Raw genomic sequence first — 19,450 nt, forward strand, 5'->3', positions numbered from 1 at the left:
TGTTAAGATTTCAGTTGCTAAGAGAAAGGGGTAGAAAAATGTCCGTCCGTGAGGATGTGGTGCTGAGGAGAGAATTGAACTGAACTCAGCATTTTTCCCAGGCAGTCTGCCTAGAAGCAGATGCCGCACTCAGTGTGACTTTTGCGTGTGATGTCGAATGTATTCCCAAGACGATCCGCGTGTGTTATTAGAGTGTCCTGCGCAAATTAAGAGTTTTTTGTTCTCATTATGAAGTGGTGAGTGTTAAAGAACATTTTTTGGGGGAGGGTTTTTTCAGTGTAATGGGACTGGTTTAAAATACCACATTTTTTTTCCCCATAGTAGCTGAAAGTGACGTGTTTTCTTTATTGACGCGTGTTTAGAATAGACGGATTCGTCTTTGTTCAACATATAAGTGTGTATAAAATGTTTTTCATGCATGTGAACTGTGCTTGGATTGCATATTTGGCTTAGAGACAGAGTGCCCACCCATTCTTGCGGGCTCAGCAAATTTCTGCTAACCGGCGCAGAGGCGCGTTGCAAGGGAAAGGCGACTACTGGCCTGCCTCGGGGGGCGTTGCATGGGAGGGTACTGCAACTACTATTGGTATACCTTGGGGGGATACTCAGACACTGTTCAGGGGGGGTGTTCTATCGCTTCACTGAGGGGTGTTTCAATGCTCAGTGGAGGGTGAAACTTTTTTTTTCTCAGTGGGGGTGAACTCCTTCCTTTTTTTTTCTTTGTCGGGGTGTTGAGAGACGAATTTGCCCTTGAAAATGATTTTCCAATGCCAAGACATCAGCTGATTGATTAGTTGATGACGTAAGATCCCCGTTATTTTTTGGAAAAGATTTTCCTAGGGTTATAATTAATGATATATTTAATAGCATAATGTGATGCGCTGTGACCTTTTTGGAATGCAGAGAACAGAGCTGAAGCAACGACCCGAGAAAAGCTGATAAATGATTTCTGTGATGGTGTGATCAAAAACTGCATAGTTAGGTGAGTCAATGTTCATCAGTTCTTGGGTCTTTGTTCAAAGTGCCTTTGGGAAACTGGTTGTAGCCAGTAATATGGGGTGTTAACGAAGTGTGCATTCGTATGTGCGTGTGCGCCTCTTCTATTGATAATGTATCTCTAGCCAAGTCTAAGGGGAGACTTGCACAGAGATTCGTGGGAGGAAGGCAAAGCCACGATGGCGGATGCCAAAGTGTTTTTATTTATCAGTGAGTGAGATATTCCGGCTACATGGGTGAGTCTTGAATTACTTTAGCCAAAGGGGTGGCTTGTTGTCTGTTTGACATTTGTAAGAATGTTTAATCTTTAATTTTGCCTTTAAACTTGTGTACTTACGATTGTGTTTCTTGTGTCTTTGAAACAGACGATTCTGGCAAAGGGGGACCGAGAGTCCCAGATGGGAGAGACAATTGGTGTGACAAATTACTGTCTTAGACATTTTAATGTTGTGGGGTTAACTGAGTTAAGTTAGTCTGTGAGACTTAATTTAGACTTGATTTATTATCTTTCCATTGTTAAATAAATAGTTACTTTTATATAACTCGACTCTCATTTTGATTACCTGTTAGAATGGAGAGAAAGAGGAGTTGCCAGAGAGAGAGAGAGAAGAGAGAGAGAGAGAGAGAGAGAGGCCGCGAGCCGTGGTCGCTTGGAGAGAAGAGGAGAGAGATGAGAGAGAAGAGAGAGATGAGAGAGAGAGAGGTCGCGAGCCGTTGGTCGCTTGGAGAGAGAGAGAAGAGAGAGAGAGAGAGAGAGAGAGAGAGAGAGAGAGGAGATTGTGTCAGTTTGCCTGACACTCGGGGTTACACGTTTACCAAATAAAAGCGAGATTAATATCTCGTTACACACACACACACACACACACACACACACACACATATATATATATATATATATATATATATATATATAATATATATATATATATACACACACACACACGGCCACACACACATACATACGCGCACGCCACACATACCCTAAAAAGCCAAATGGGTATTTGACCAGTACGTGATCTCTGGATTTAGGGTGAGTAAAGAGATTTCATTTGAATGCTAAAATTAGGTTAAAATTTCATCCTCCCTGTGTACACATACAAGACATGACCGACCATCTGGGATATCTCCAAAAGTAACATCCAGTCTGTAACCTTATTTCAATTTCTTGGTTTATTTGGCTCATTAAAGAAGGTGCTCAACCCACTAAATGTCTAATAGTGAGCAACATAAATCTTTTTTATAAGGTGCCATATTTACTTACCTAATATTTAAGGAACTTGTAATATGTTTTGGGAAATATAACTTATAGGGTAATTATAGTGCTCAAATGCTTTGAGTTCGACTACAACAGTTCGAAATACCCGCCTTTCCAAGCCAGCCCGATGTACCCTACCTCTTCCAGTAAGATTTTACACCCACACACACACACAAACTAAAAGGTGACGAGTACCTCTCGACTGATCATGCGATGTACTAAAGATATTTGGCCTTCAACATCAGACTTGCTTTTCGTGGAGAGTCCAGGCACAGTCACAACTAAGGACAGACGAAACGACCGAAGGTTTCTTTCTATCCGTCTTCAGGTGTTCTCCAACTGCACAACAGACATGATAAGTGTAATTAAGAAGGTTAAATCACCTTTCATTTCAAGCTACTTTAGGCGTTCATCATCATAAAATGCCACTTCTGACTGATTCTTCAACACGGCACAGTCATTTCACAAACTACAACCAAAACAACAAAAACAATTACCAGAGCAGCAGTAGGTAATAATACTAACATAAACAAGTAAAAGTTTTAATTGCACTCCTCGACTCGTCCAGCAATTTGCATATTTCATCCCGAGGTTAAACCTTCCGTTAAGAAAGGAACAAGTTTTTTAAACAAAAAAAGGCCTCGAATTCGGACTGCAGCAGCAGCAGCAGCAGCAGCAGCAGCAGCACAGCTGTTAAGATGAAATACGACCCTAACTCTAAATCTTCCCCCGAGCAGGAAGGAAGGAAGGAAAATAAATAAATAACCTACAACTCCATGAAGACAAATGGAAGAGGAAGAGAAAGAAGAGCGCGGAGAGAAAGAGGGGAAGGAAGCAGGAGAGAGAGGACTGAAAGAACTGAATTTCATTTGGGCTGTCGATGACTCAATGACTTTCTTCGACTGAGTTTCGTGTTTCTGTCAAACACCAATGAATTGGTTTTTTAAAATAATCCAACAAACTCAACAAGCAAATCATTCCTTATTCCGAAAAATATCCCAGCTTCGACGACCAAAGGCGCTGCAACGACCGTTCACATGAATTAACCAGTAACTCAAACTTAATTGCCTGTCATTCATTCTTGAAAAACAACGTTGACAAAACTGATCCTTATACCAGACCTATACTTGCCAAGTAAAGCACTTCATTTCCAAATTCATTGCTAGAAGAGAAATTCAATTGGACGGGATATCAATTGCCTGGTTTGGTTAATACAAGGAAAAAAGTGAAAGAGGAAAATGATATTAATCTTCTCTTCAATTCATCATATCAAATCACTTAATTATTTCCACATGAAGTGGTTTAAAAATAAAAAACTAGGAAATGTGTTCAAAACGAAAATACATCTTTATCAAGCAAAGATGTTTGATACATATACATTTTCTATTACGTGGCTGACTGATCTAGCCACATTTTCTCTTACGTGTCTAACTGATTTTATCTCTTTCGTGTCTTGACTGATTTTATCTCTTTCGTGTCTTGACTGATTGTAGCCAAGTTAATTTCTGTAGCCATGTCAACTTCCAAGAATTCAAGTCCTCCATCAGTCTCTATAAACTCCCGCAATCGACAACGCCGTTTCAGACGCTCAGCGAACCAAAAAGGATTAAAAGCAATCTGCTTAGAATTAAGAATCCAAATTGATCCTGGGGGAGAAGGTTGCCTTTTTCGCCGGGGAACTTGTACCCAGGAGCATGAGCTCTCTCTCTCTCTCTCTCTCTCTCTCTCTCTCTCTCTCTCTCTCTCTCTCTCATCAACACGATGGTTACTCACGACAGCAACATGCACACGTCAAAATTAAAAGAGAAATGAGGATGAAGAGTGACTTGAATTTTATGTACAGAGAAACCAAGATTATACTTAAAAAAAACTTGTTTCTAAAGAATGCCTTTTCAATGCTTTCTTTTTAATGCGAGGAAATTACTTGGAGCATAAAACCTCAATCATATACGATGGTTTTTATTTCATTTTTAATGCAATGAAAGTATCTGTTATGATTCGACCGTCAAAAGTATAGAAGAATTTGATGTTTCTCGTGTTAATAAAGTATACAAAGTGTGGCATATTGCATTCTGATATAGCGGGAAGATGACTACTCTTCAGCATATAAAGAATGAACTGTTATACTCAAAGCATTTCATAGAAGCCACGGAATTATTCTCCCCGTTCCACGTTTCTCCCTTATTTCTGAGACTGCACTTAATTTATCCATTATTATTCACATTACATAACACCACAGAAAGCAAGGGTGTAGTCTCTATTAAGCCAATAAAAATAAAACCTAACGGTCATCGACAATTTCCACATCAATCCTTTTATACCCCTGAAAAGAGCTCATCAACATCGCGTCGAACTCTGGCACGACACTATTTATTTCTCTATTGCATGCAATCTCAAGTTTACTTTACATATACACTCACACGTGTGTACGTATGTATATATATATGTATGCATGCATGTATGTGTGTGTGTATATATATATATATATATATATATATATATATATATATATATATGTGTGTGTGTGTGTGTGTGTGTGTGTGTGTGTGTACGATGAGTAATTCAATTGCTGCTTCAACACGGAGAACGAGGGGTTAATAGATAAGCCTGTCTTTTAACGTATATCGTAAAACACACGCAGCAACGGTATAAAAACCCTCAGTGTTGACATCAAACATGCAAACGAAGGCTACGAGAGAGAGAGAGAGAGAGAGAGAGAGAGAGAGAGAGAGAGAGAGAGAAGAGAGAGAATAAGGAAAAGGAATACTTGAATGAATCAAGGTTTTTCTTCGATTTCCAGACAATCTCTTTGACCTGATCCACGAAAAAGCGCCTCTGACTTCAAACAAAGTCGCCCTCTCTAAACCGGCACATTTCTTTGATAAGCGCCGCCCTTCTATTCCGTTCTCGGTGTCCGGTGCCAAGGGTCTCCACCAGCACGCAACTGTCGTCGCTTAGTGATGACGGCTGCTGGCTGGCGTCGGTAGCCACTGCAGTTGTAACATCCGCTTCATTATATTAGATCAATCAATCAGTCAATCAATCATGGCGAATGAAGGTGAGAACCCGTCGCGACTGTAACGACTCCATTTGCATTTTATGATTTTAATTTGATACGTATTTCCGCTTTGTCCGCAAAATGTGATTTTGATAAACGAGAACGTGTTTAAAAAATTGTATAAAAAAAACCCACCATCTTTCATACAAACATATCTATGAAAAGCTAGGGTCAATCATTTCCTAACAAACTTAGGCACATATACAGACACATGCATATATATATATATATATATATATATATATATATATATATATATATATTATATATATATATATATAGAGTGCACAAGTTAGTTTAGGAAAATATTATGTAACCACGATATTTATTCAATATAGAAATGTTTGTGTGAAAGCGTGTTTTTTTCTACGATCTCGTGATATATATATATATATATATATATATATATATATATATATATATATATATATATATATATATATATATATATATATATATATATATATATATATATATACACACAAACATGAATACAACCACTCTGATACGGAATTGATAGACCACTCACTAGAACAATAACATGTAAAACTGGGTGTAAATCCTGAACGATTTTATCTTTACATCTAAGCCATTTTCGGAGGAATGATACAGTCAACAATTTTGCCAAAGGTATGTTGCGTCACACTTGAAAAAAAAATTAAGAAACGCTCTGAAAGTGGGAAGAAATCTATAATGATACTTTCGAAAATGACTCAAATTCCCGTAGGAATTAGAGTTGCCGACTCTGCAATGCTTAGTAATTATCTAAGGAATCCCAAGACACCAGGAAATGATGTGGGATAGAAGTTCGCCCTAAATCTCATCACTGGTTATTTTGTTTTTTGTGGGAAAGAATGAATGTCCGAAAACTAATCAACACCGTATAATACTATTAATACTGAAGCAGACATTTTCATCTTCCAGTAATATTGCTCTGCTTCGTCTCTGTCTCTCTCTCAATATGACGTCACTGTTTTCTTAAAAGATGATATTTTGTCACCAATATTGAACTTGAGAGAGAGAGAGAGAGAGAGAGAGAGAGAGAGAGAGAGAGAGAGAGAGAGAGAGAGAGAAGGGGTATAAGGGAATGTGAAGATCAACTCTGTCTTTCCTAATAAATGAAAAAAATGATAAAAGACCCAATATGAAAATCATCTATTCCAGCAAAAACGGAAATGGAAACCAACGGATGGGAACATCATCATGCTTTGCTTTTTACGTAACGGCAAAATCTCCTTTCCAACCGCTGCCAATTGTGGCCAAGGTATTGTAGCTACTTCCACTTGAACGTCGGCGCAAAATCTCCTTGAAACCAAATCCTTCGAGCTCCCAAACTTTCAAAATTGAAAGCATGGTTTTACAATGTCGTTTATGGCTTCCGTTGAATGCATGCATATTTCATTGTTTTTTATACTCAAAATCATACTGCGTTGAATGAATCCATACTTTGTTCTTTATATTAAAAATCGTAGGATAGTTTCATTGGGGTATTAGAAAGCCATAACTTTTAATTTTTAATAAGATATATATAACATTCTCTAGTTAATGTATGTGAATTCAAATCATCTTAAGAGCTAAAAGCAAGAGCAGAAACTGACATAAAACCATATCAATGAAAAAGAAGATAAAAACAGCAAGACCATAAATAAATAAATAAATATAAAAAAAGTAACAACAACGGAGAGTTAATTACATACGCCGGTTTCCAGAGCACCGTATCTCCTGGCTTATAACTAAACGCAAATTGCGCCTTCTATCTGCGTTATCTCCGCCTCTAATGACTACATTAACTTCATAACCAGCGACCACAGTCTTCAACTAATTTCTACTATCCATTAGGGATGATTAATAGACCATTAGCATAGTTTTCCGGCTACATAACCCCCCCTTTTTTTTGCCAGTTTTTTTTAACAGGATGAGAGACCTACATAATTGTACAATTAAATTAATTTGTAGGAAAGGTCACACAAAACTCGCACAAATTTATGGTCCTTTTATGCCATTTTCATTCAACGTAAAGAACGATCAGGATCTTTAGACCCATTTATCCATTTATACACAGGGCCACGGTTATGATTTTCTATTGTCATATTTATGATATAGATACACATACTCATATATGCACGAGTGTATGTATACGCATATATAGGATACATTTACATGGATCTATAAATATACACATACTTTATATATATATATATATATATATAATATATATATATATATATATATATATTATATATATATATATGTATATATATATATATATATATATATATATATATATATATATATATATCACACACGAAGGACATTGAAGGGAGCAATAAAATCAATATGAAAAATGAACAAATCTGAGAAGAAAGTCTTTTCATTAATACACTGCTTCAGAACCTCCGGTAACTACAATTAACCAAGAGTTATTTTTAATGATAAATAAAGTAAGTCTGAATGATACTTAGAACGCAATAAAAAGTTATCACAAAAAAACTAATCAATTCCACATCAAATAAGTTCTATTTATTATTACCATTCTTTGTCAAACAGAAAATAGAAACACGTAAAAGAGGGTTTTGCTGAATTAAACCTACAAAATTCACCTTTTCAAAACTAACTTTCATGGGCAATTTCCCTCAAAATATGATATGTGAACCATGTCAAAAACAGAACTATCTTAATTAAGGAATTAATCGGACAATTTGAGTGGCTGAGTTTCTTTTTTTTTTTTTTTTCATTATTTCATAAATGATTATCATTGGAGAGAAACACTTAGTTCATTGCCTGCTAAATAAAAGTCCACAAACCTCTATAAATCTCTCTCCCTCTAAAGTGAGCAGTAATTCACTTAATCATTCTCGGCAATAACACTTCCTTCAGCATCATTGCATCCAACGAAGAATGACGCGAGATGACTTCCACCGCTCCCAAGTGGAGACGTAATAAGAGAGGGGAGAGAGGAAAGTGAGGTAAATGGGGAGGAAGCAGGAAAAGGGGAAAGAAAGACATCTCGAGCCCACGACTCCTTCCCCTTCCTTAAGATATAATCGAATCAATATCTTCTTCCTCTTCCCACTCCTCGCCTTTCTTCCTGGAAAATTTTCCTTTTCGCGCTTCTGCCATACAAAAGAAGGCCATACAAAGAGGTGTTCATGAAAGGCGCCTCCGGCATTTTGAAAACCTCCCATGATTAAAGTATAGTCAGGAGAAACTGAGAACGCTCTTGATTTATGATACGTAAACAAATAAAAAATAAGGAACTTCAATTTGTCTACGTTTCTTTGTCTTCCTAAGGACCCAAGTTATCATTATATGAACAAGCTTATTATCCAACCCAAAACCAAGATGAACAGTGAGATTAGTATGGAGTATAATAGAAAATAATGACTGTAATTTGACAGCCACTGTTTTTAAAGTTCCTGTTGAGAGCAGTTCCTAAAAGTTAAGACGAATCTTCAAAGGATTAAGTGGACAATCACATGAATGACCTCAAGAAAGGTCACAGCTCAAAAGCAATGTCATGAGAGCAAAGTAAGAAAAATCATGGGTTTGTTCATATGCTTTGTAGACACTGTAGAGTTCTTGATGATAGGGGATCCTTATGGATGTAGGTCTACAAATGGACGATTTGTTTTGGATATAAATAAAATGATACATATCAACTTAGAAAAAGAAGTCTAATACAAGTAATCCTAGTGAAACGAGTAATGCATAATTCCTTCCCAAGCTTCTATCCAAGTTTTTTTTTTTTTAATGAATAATGACAGACTGTATACATGACACTCAAGGACGGATTAAAGATGACACAATCTGACGCACTATCTTATGACTGTACAATGATTAGATGATGATAGGATGCACAGAATATTCATTCAGAAATTAATATATGGAATTTAGTCTAAGAATATATAAAATCTTCAAAAAGGAAAAAAAGGAAAATTGTGAAAGTTTACATATGTGCCAAATACATATTATCAAGCGTAAATCCGGTAAGAGGTCCTTCGACAAGAGAAAATGGCTATTACAGTTTCGTTACATAATGAACGAGGAGGCCTACCAGCTCTGTATGGACTAGAGACCACGAAACTGAGAGAGAGAGAGAGAGAGAGAGAGAGAGAGAGAGAGAGAGAGAGAGAGAGAGAGAGAGAGAGAGAGAAAGAGAGAGAGAGTAATTGAAGTGAGTGAAATGGGCAAAAGATAAAAAAAAAAAAGTTTATTTGAAAGTGTAGGAGATGGAGTCATGGATAGGCTGTAACAAGGAATAATAAATAGGCCATAAGAAAAGTTGCAAAACAGGTCACTGACGGAAGAACAAAGGGACGAAGCCAAGAGGAAACAGAAGAATTGCACTGATATGTCATGTGAAAAAAAATGAAGGAGAATAAAGGCGATGAACATTACGTACATCCCAAAGGGCAGATCTGGACCTCTTTAGATCAGAACACTGTCAATGACAACAGTAACATTCGTATGAGATCCTCTGTCATTGTCTTCTGTCCCCAACTAAAACCTCTGTCATTGTCTTCTGTCAACAACTAAAAACTTCTGTCAATTGCTTCTGGAACTATTGCTGGGGGGAAAATGGGGGGCGTGGAAAAGAGGAAAAGATGCGCGCGTAGTGGAGGGTTGTGGGCGTCAAAATTTTAGGTGTCCCCAACTAAAACCTCTGTCATTGTCTTCTGTCAACAACTAAAACCTCTGTCATTGTCTTCTGTCCCCAACTAAAACCTCTGTCATTGTCTTCTGTCAACAACTAAAACCTCTGTCATTGTCTTCTGTCCCCAACTAAAACCTCTGTCATTGTCTTCTGTCCCCAACAACTAAAACCTCTGTCATTGTCTTCTGTCAACAACTAAAACCTCTGTCATTGTCTTCTGTCAACAACTAAAACCTCTGTCATTGTCTTCTGTCCCCAACTAAAACCTCTGTCATTGTCTTCTGTCAACTAAAACCTCTGTCAAAATTTGTCTCTGTCCCCAACTTAAACCTCAATTGTCACGTCTTCTGTCAACAACCCCTAACCTATGTCAAAATTTGTCCTCTGTCCCAACTAAAACCTCTGTTCACGTCTTCTGTCAACTAAAACCTCTGTCATTGTCTTCTGGCCCCAACTAAAACCTCTGTCATTGTCTTCTGTCCCCAACTAAAACCTCTGTCATTGTCTGTCAACAACTACCTCTGTCATTGTCTTCTGGCCCCAACTAAAAACCTCTGTAAAATGTTCCTTTCTGGCCCCAACTAAAACTGTCATTGTCCTCTGTCAACTAAAACCATCTGTCATTTGTCTTCGTCAGTTACCTCTGTCATTGTCTTCTGTCAACAACTAAAACCTCTGTCATTGTCTTCTGGCCCCAACTAAAACCTCTGTCATTGTCTTCTGTCAACAACTAAAACCTCTGTCATTGTCTTCTGTCAACAACTAAAACCTCTGTCATTGTCTTCTGTCCCCAACTAAAACCTCTGTCATTGTCTTCTGTCCCCAACTAAAACCTCTGTCATTGTCTTCTGTCCCCAACTAAAACCTCTGTCATTGTCTTCTGTCCCCAACTAAAACCTCTGTCATTGTCTTCTTGTCCCCAACTAAAACCTTCTGTCCCCATTGTAACTTCTGTCCCCAAAAGCCTCTCAGTCATTGTCTTCTGTCCCCAACTAAAACCTCTGTCATTGTCTTCTGTCAACAACTAAAACCTCTGTCATTGTCTTCTGTCCCCAACTAAAACCTCTGTCATTGTCTTCTGTCAACAACTAAAACCTCTGTCATTGTCTTCTGGTCCCCAACTAAAACCTAACTGTCATTGTCTTCTGTCCCCCAACCTAAAACCCTGTCATTGTCTTTCTTGCCCAATAAAACCTTCTGTCATTGTCTTCTTCCCCAACATAAAACCTCTGTCATTGTCTTCTGTCCCAACTAAACCTCGTGTCATTGTCCTTCTGTCAACAACTAAACCTCTTGGCATTGTCTTCTGGCCCCAACTAAACCTCTGTTCATGTCTTCTGTCACAACTAAAACCTCTGTCATTGTCTTCTGTCCCCAGCTAAAACCTCTGTCATTGTCTTCTGTCAACAACTAAAACCTCTGTCATTGTCTTCTGGCCCCAACTAAAACCTCTGTCATTGTCTTCTGTCAACAACTAAAACCTCTGTCATTGTCCTTCCTGTCCCCCAGTTAAAACGCTCTGCATTGTCTTCTGTCACAACCCTAAACCTCGTTCAAAAATTGCCTCGGCCCCAACTTTAAAAGCCTATTGTCATTTCTTCTGTCACACCTAAAACCTCTGGTCATTGTCCCGTCTTGTCAACCAAAACCTCTGTCCCCAATTGTCTTCTGTCCCCAACTAAAACCTCTGTCCATTGTCTTCTGTCCCAACTAAACCTCTGTCCAAAATTGTCCTTCTGTCCCCAACTAACCTCTTGTCATTGTCCTTCTGTCCCCAACTAAAACCCTGTCAATTGTCTTCTGTCCCAAAACTAAAACCTCTGTCATTTGTCTTCTTGTCCCCAGCCCCTAAACCTCCAGTCAATTGTCCTTCTGTCCCCAACTAAAACCTCCTTGTCATTGGTCTTCTTTCCCCACTAAAACCTACTTGTCATTGGTCCTTCTGTCCCCTAAGCTAAAACCTCTGTCATTGTCTTCTGTCAACCAACTAAACCTCTGTCATTGTCTTTCCTGGTTCCCCACGAAAACCTCTGTCATTGTCTTATGTCCCCAACTTAAAACTCGTCCCATTGTCTTCTGTCGCCCAAACTAAAACCACTGTCATTAGTCTTCTGTCAACCCCAACTAAAACCTCTGTCATTGGTCTTCCTGTCCCCAACCCCTAAAACCTCTGTCAAAGGGGCGGCTGTGTCCCCAACTTAAACCTCCTGTCATTGTCTTCTTGTCACAACTAAAACTTCTGTCCCATTGTCCTTCTGTCCCACTAAAACCTCTGTCATTGTCTTCTGTCAACACCTAAAACCTCCCTGTTCATTTGTCTTCTGGTCAACCCCACTAAAACCTCTGTCCATTGTCTTTCTGTCCCCCAAGCTAAAACCCTCTGTCATTGTCTTTGTCAACAATTAAAACCTGTCCCCAATTGTCTTCTGTCACAAAACTAAAACCCTCTGTCATTGTCTTCTGTTCCCCATAAAACCTTCTGTCCCCATTGTCTTCTGTCCCAAAACTAAAACTCCCTGTCATTGTCCTTCTTGTCCCCAACTAAACCTTCTGTCCCATTGTCTTCTTCCCAACTAAAACCTCTGTCATTTTGCTGCTTGGTCACAACTAAACCTTCTGTCCCAATTGTTTCTGTCCCAACTCAAACCTCTGGTTCATTGTCTTCTTGTCACAACTAAACCTCTGTCATTGTCTTCTGCCCCAACTAAAACCTCTGTCATTGTCTTCTGTCAACAACTAAAACCTCTGTCATTGTCTTCTGTCCCCAACTAAAACCTCTGTCATTGTCTTCTGTCAACAACTAAAACCTCTGTTTCATTTGTCCTTCTGTCCAACAACTTAAAACCCTGTCCCAATTGTCCTTCTGGCCCAAGCTAAGAACCTCTGTCATTGTTTTCCCTTCTGTTTCAACAACCCCTAAAACCTCTGTCATTGTCTTCTGTCCCCAACTAAAACCTCTGTCATTGTCTTCTGTCAACAACTAAAACCTCTGTCATTGTCTTCTGTCCCCAACTAAAACCTCTGTCATTGTCTTCTGTCAACAACTAAAACCTCTGTCATTGTCTTCTGTCCCCAACCCCTAAACCTCTGTCAAATTGTCCGTTCTGTCAACAACTAAAACCTCTTGTCATTGCTTCTGTCCCCAAGCTAAAACCTCTGTCATTGGTCTTCTTTCAACAACTAAAACCTCTGTTCATTGTCCTTCCCGGGCCCCAAACTAAAACCTCTGTCATTGTCTTCTGTCAACAACTAAAACCTCTGTCATTGTCTTCTGGCCCCAACTAAAACCTCTGTCATTGTCTTCTGTCAACAACTAAAACCTCTGTCATTGTCTTCTGTCAACAACTAAAACCTCTGTCATTGTCTTCTGTCCCCAACTAAAACCTCTGTCATTGTCTTCTGTTCGACAACTAAAACTTCTGTCATTGTCTTCGTCAGCGCTAAAACCTCTGTTCCAGTTGGTCTTCTGTCAACAACTAAAACCTCTGTCATTGTCTTCTGTCCCCAACTAAAACCCTCTGTCATTGTGTCTTCTTTGTCCAAAACTAAACTTCTGTCATTGTCTTCTGGCCCCAACTAAAACAAAATCCCTGGTTCCATTGTCTTCTGTCCCCAACAAACTGAACTCTGTCAATTGGTCTTCTGTCACAACTAAACCTCTGCATTGTTCTTGTCCAACAACTAAAACCTCTGTCAAAATTGTCCTCTGGCCCAACTAAACCTCTTGTCATTGTTCTTATGTTCAACAACTAAAACCTCTTTCAAAACTGTCCTTCTGTCCCCACTAAACCTCTTGTCCATCGTTCTCTGGTCAACAACTAAACCTCCCTTTATTGTCGTCTGTCACAACTAACACCTCTGTCAAAATTGTCCTTCTGGTCGACAACTAAAACCTCTTGTCATTGTCTTCGTCAACAACTAAAACCTCTTGTCATTCTCTCTTCCTTGTCCCAACTAAAACCTTCTGTCCCCCCATTGTCTCCTGTCAACAAACTAAAACCTCTGTCATTGTCTTCTGTCAACAACTGAAACTCTGCTGTCTTCTGGCGCCCAACTAAAACTCTGTCATTGGGGGGGAGGCTTCAACAACTAAAACCTTCTGTCCCCAATGTCTTCTGTCCCCAACAAAACCTCTTGTCATTGTCCTCCTGTCAACAACTAAAACCTCTGTCAATTGTCTCTGTCGCACTAAAACCTCTGTCATTGTCTTCTGTTCCCCAACCCCTAAACCTCTGCAAATTGTCCTTCTTGTCAACAACTAAAACCTCTGCCATTGTCTCTGGCCCCACACTAAAACCTCTGTTTTCAATTGTCTTCTGGTCCCAACTAGAAACCTCTGTCATTTGTCTTCTGTCAACACATACCACCTCTGTCCCATTTGTCTTCGTGGCCCCACTAAAACCTCTGTCCATTGTCTTCTGTCAACCAACTTAAAATCCTCCTCTGTCAAAATTGTCTTCTGTCCCAGCTAAACCTCTGTCATTGTCTTCTGGCCCCAACTAAAACCTCTGTCATTGTGTTCTGTCAACAACTAAAATCTCTGTCATTGTCTTCTGTCCCCAACTAAAACCTCTGTCATTGTCTTCTGTTCAACACTTAAAACCGCTTGTCATTGTCTTTCTGTCCCCAGCTAAAACCTCTGTCATTGTCTTCTGGCCCCAACTAAAACCTCTGTCATTGTCTTCTGTCCCCAACTAAAACCTCTGTCATTGTCTTCTGTCCCCAGCTAAAACCTCTGTCATTGTCTTCTGTCAACAACTAAAAGCCTCTGGTCATTGTCTTCTGGCCCAACCAATAAAACCTCTGTCCATTGTCTTCTTCACAACTAAAACTTCTGTCATTGTCGTCTGTCCCAACTAAAACCGTCTGTCTTGTCTTCTGGCATGTCTCTGTAACTAAAACTTCTGTCATGAATCTCTGTCCCAACTAAAACCTCTGTCATTGTCTCTTGTAACACTAAAACTCTGTATGTTCTTCTGTTCCCCAAAACTACCTCTGTCATTGTCTTCTGTCGCAAAACCTCACCGCTGTCATGTCTCTGTCAACTAACAAACCTCTGTCATTGTCTTCTGTCCCCAACTAAAACTTCGACACTGACTTACCCATCGAGGGTAAAACAGTGCTTTTTCTCTCGCCGTTTATCCTTCCTCCAGCAAGTCATCACAACAACTACCACACGCAAATGACACTTTCAACCGCCTCGCTGTTGTCACAGTCAACCTTATTATACTCGAGGAGAGACACAACGACCTATTGATGATATTCAAGCCGAGTCTTCACGATAGAATTCTAGCAATCTTAGATTCATTTTCTGTTACTGACAATGAAGTGTGAGATCGACAGACTGAGATACTGAACTTTCAACTATTACTAGAGATCTATTTCTCCGACGCTGCCAATTTTAGTTACATATGTTTCTGTGCCAATAATTTAGACGATTTCATTTCCAAATTTAATAAAAGAAGTACGTCTAAATTGCATGCGCCATTTAAAGTGGCATTCATTTACAATTACAAAGATTACATACTGTTTTACAAAACATTACTACTACCTTGTGTTTCATTAATGTTTAACAACATAAAATTGCACCACTGTGGTTTTGAAATATAAACTCAGCCATTGTGAATACTTCATCATTAAAATTAATAGAAATTTGACTCACCAATTTTGCTAGCCAGTCATATAGTAAAGGCTTAGTTAAAAGTCTAAATGATAAACTTGATAACAACAAGGGTATCAAGAGCAATAGGATACATGCAGCTTTCATTGCAAGGCACTATTACTTACCTCTCACGTTTCTTGCCAAGTCTGAGAATCTCTGAGAGATTTAAACTTACCTTGCTTTATAGTGATGAAATTACAGTGAATGTTTTCACTAAAATTTATAAAGAAGGAAAACTTTTTTTTTTCTCTTTCTTCATCAATGAGTAACCTGAATTACAAAATGTTCAAGGAAAAACAAGAAAACTAACATATGAAAGCACAGTTACTGATCACTACAGATCATGCCACACAATTACATTCGTTTAATGTACGAGAGGCAACAAAATGCCCTTTTAAAGACAGAGGAATACAATGATGACGGTCTTTATAAAAGACTCATCTCGTATTAATAGCTGTCCACGAGCAACGCCCAAGAGCTACTTACAAACACATTAGTCTAAAGCCAAGATGAGTTCGCTGCTGATGGATAACCTAGAGAGCAATTATACAGTCCAGAATACTTCTCAGGAGTCATAAATACATTTTTTCTTCAATGCACTTTACAAAGATCATAAGAGGTTAACTCAACAGGTTATAACCGTCACCTTTCCTGTTCAGAACATCAGGACTATACCAAATAAAACCAGTGAAAACAAACAAATAAAGACGTTTGATGTTCTGAACAGGAAAACCTTCCCAGGAAAAAAATAACCTTCTCATGAAAGCTTTTCTAGAAATGATTCGTATTTTTGATGGAACTTTGCTGAAGGTACTGAAAGTATAAGGACAATGAGGTAAGTGTTCAATGGGAGGCAATAATTCTGAAAAACGTTTTCAATCTTTTCAAACTCTTGAAATGCTTTTGAGGTGCAATACTCTGGACCAAATGCATTTGGCATCTGAGTGAATTTTCTTTTATGTTGGTTTATAAAATACAAAGACACGATTGTCTTCTAGATACAGCCTCGTCTTATTACCGCTGCTCTTCCCGGGCCACTTGATATTCTATACAAGTATCAATCGATGATACTACCTATTGACAATTCCTTTTTCGCTCACATGAAAACTAACACTCATACTAACAGACAACTAGAACTGTAATTATCTTACTGTGTACTGTGGCTGCCGCTGGTGACATCAACTCAATTGCAACTGTGGACGTACGTAAAAGTCCTGGGCGCTATAAAATATAGTCAATTATCCTTCCCACTCCGATGACGTCATGACTTACACCAGTCTTCCATCGAACAAACAAAAACAGCCGACAAGCTACGAACATCAGTAAGCAATGAAGGCTTCCCGAAGCCCCCAGCAGGTCAAATCTGTCAAAGGGACCTTATGCATGCCCAGCATAGCTTCCTTTCCCCTTCCCTCAATACGTGTGACCTCATCTCCCCTCAATAATCCTGGATTGGCTTCCCCTCGGAGACTGAGGGCTCTCACTCGCTATTCCTAAAGCGATAATACGCAGAAGGAATCCCTCTCTCTCCCCAGCCGCTTGATTAATGTTCTCTTACTCATCACAAACGGCATTGTAAGTATACACATATACTATGCGTATGTATGTATGTATGTATGTAGGTATAGTATGTATGATGTATGTATGTTATGTATGTATATAATTAATATATATATATATATATATATATATATATATATATATATATATATACCCAGCTAATCATCAGCACGTCGAACACCTTACACATTCTGCACAATAAGCCTCATTTTGCATAAGTTCTCGTGATTTCTGCATACCAAGGACCTTCCAATCCAATAACAAAGGAAAGTTTCATAAAAAAAATCAACACAAGGGTCACTGTCACATTCATCCTTCATCAACTGATTTGTAGTGTGAATGAATCACCTGTGCAGAAAACTTCCATTACAGAAGCTACCTAAAACACTGGCACAAAAGACTCATCAGCAATGCGTCGAACGCCTTACACACGCACACACACACACACACATGCTTCCTAGATATCACTTAAACACTCCATCATGTACATTCTTTCCACATGACCTAACCATCTTGGCTTCTGGCATTTCCTGGCGATCAATCATTCTTGTACTGACCAAACCTAACATCTACATTCGTCGATCAAAGACTATTGGTATAATCAAAAGAGTTACGAAGATAGTCAGCAAATCTGAAGAAGAACCGTTTCATTGAAAAACCAACATCTTCACAGATATATTTATGGTATGGATGAAATTCTTTATTGTATATTCAACGGAAAACACATCGCGAAACGATGGGATTCGCTTCCTGATAGAAAGGAAGTTGAACAACGCAGGATAAAAGGGGAATCCAAAGCTTGGCTCATGACAGACTGTAGCTTTTAAAGATTTGATTGATCTGAGGAAAGCTTACTCGCACATCAACTGAGGAAAATAGCGGTCACGTTTTGGTCATAAGCCTGCGTGAAAAGTAAAATAATCCTTAGAATTTACTGAACTGCAGCCGAAATAGTAAAAAGAATATCCGAATATTCCAGCTGTATAATAGCAAGTATATACTTTTATTGAGCATTGATCATCCACGTCTGATCTCTCTCTCTCTCTCTCTCTCTCTCTCTCTCTCTCTCTCTCTCTCTCTCTCTCTCTCTCTCTCTCTCTCTCGGGGACCCAGTTGACCAAAGGCCTTTTACATAACTCAAAGTCTGGGCCAACAGAGGCTTATATATGCCGGATTTTTATGGAAGTATGCATGCCGTTCGGGTATCGAACGCTCTACTACCAACGCTACGAGAGAGAGGAGAGAGAGAGAGAGAGAGAGAGAGAGAGTCAAAAACACATCATAACTACATTCAGAGAAGCCACCTTCTAAAAGAAAAAAAAATACAAAGCAGTAGGTTGAAACAACACCAAATATCTTGAGGTCTTTCGGTAACTCTTTACTAAACAACGTTACTCAAGATTACTTTAAATGGCTAATGGCCGTCAACTGGATTTGTTTCCAAAAATTCGGTTTGCTTACCAGACTGTTTTCTTTTCTTATACTGCATTCATATTATCACCCAAGGATAGTTTCTTTAATAGCAGCGGCAGTCGCCGAGTTCAGAACACATTTTTTGTTACAGCATGCAGGCTTTTCATTATACAGAAGTCACACTTTCTGATACTTATGTAAAATATGAAGTACTTACAGAACACAATAACAGATTGACTCATTTCTGCACTAATACATTATAGTAACAAGGACGATGCACTGAATAATTAAAGGACATCCACTATCCAAGCTTGGGTACGGGCGATGAGGATGGAGCGATGGTTAACATGAATACAGTCATAGAGTTTATGGAAGCCAAAAAAGATACAGCCATAAATACTCATATGAATGGTGAAAGACTGAACGTGGTTCATTCATCCGAATACTTGGGAGGAAATGAACTGATGATAGAATAATTGAAGATGCGTCACACAACATCTGAAAGAGAAAATGGCAAAATCTCTGCAAAACTTTGGAAGTAAAGAGAAGTTTTCATGGTCTGTGTGGAATAGTTATGAGAGGGTGTAGTCATGTGAAGAGAATGGTGAACTATACAGGTTGAGGAAAAGAGAGAGAGAGACCAAGAAAGTGGTAGCTAAAATGAGTATTACCAGGGATAAGAATAAAAAGGCCTTAATAAAAGTGTGAGAGAACATGCAGAATAGGGGCGAAGGGCACAATCTTTACAGGGAGGCAACATGCTGGCATATGAAACCTCTGTATCACTGATTGTCTGGCAGCTTTCTGCATAGAGAGATCAACTTTGGTTCAGATGCTGCAGAATACACGAAA

At 38.8% G+C, this 19,450-nt stretch overlaps 1 protein-coding gene across 1 annotated transcript in view; it reads right to left on the reverse strand.

Moving 5' to 3' along the window:
* Positions 1-19,450, reverse strand: part of LOC135211516 (uncharacterized) — a 629,390-nt gene that overhangs the window by 285,453 nt on the left and 324,487 nt on the right.

Source organism: Macrobrachium nipponense, chromosome 4 (genome assembly GCF_015104395.2).
Source record: "Macrobrachium nipponense isolate FS-2020 chromosome 4, ASM1510439v2, whole genome shotgun sequence".
NCBI classification, from domain to species: domain Eukaryota; kingdom Metazoa; phylum Arthropoda; class Malacostraca; order Decapoda; family Palaemonidae; genus Macrobrachium; species Macrobrachium nipponense.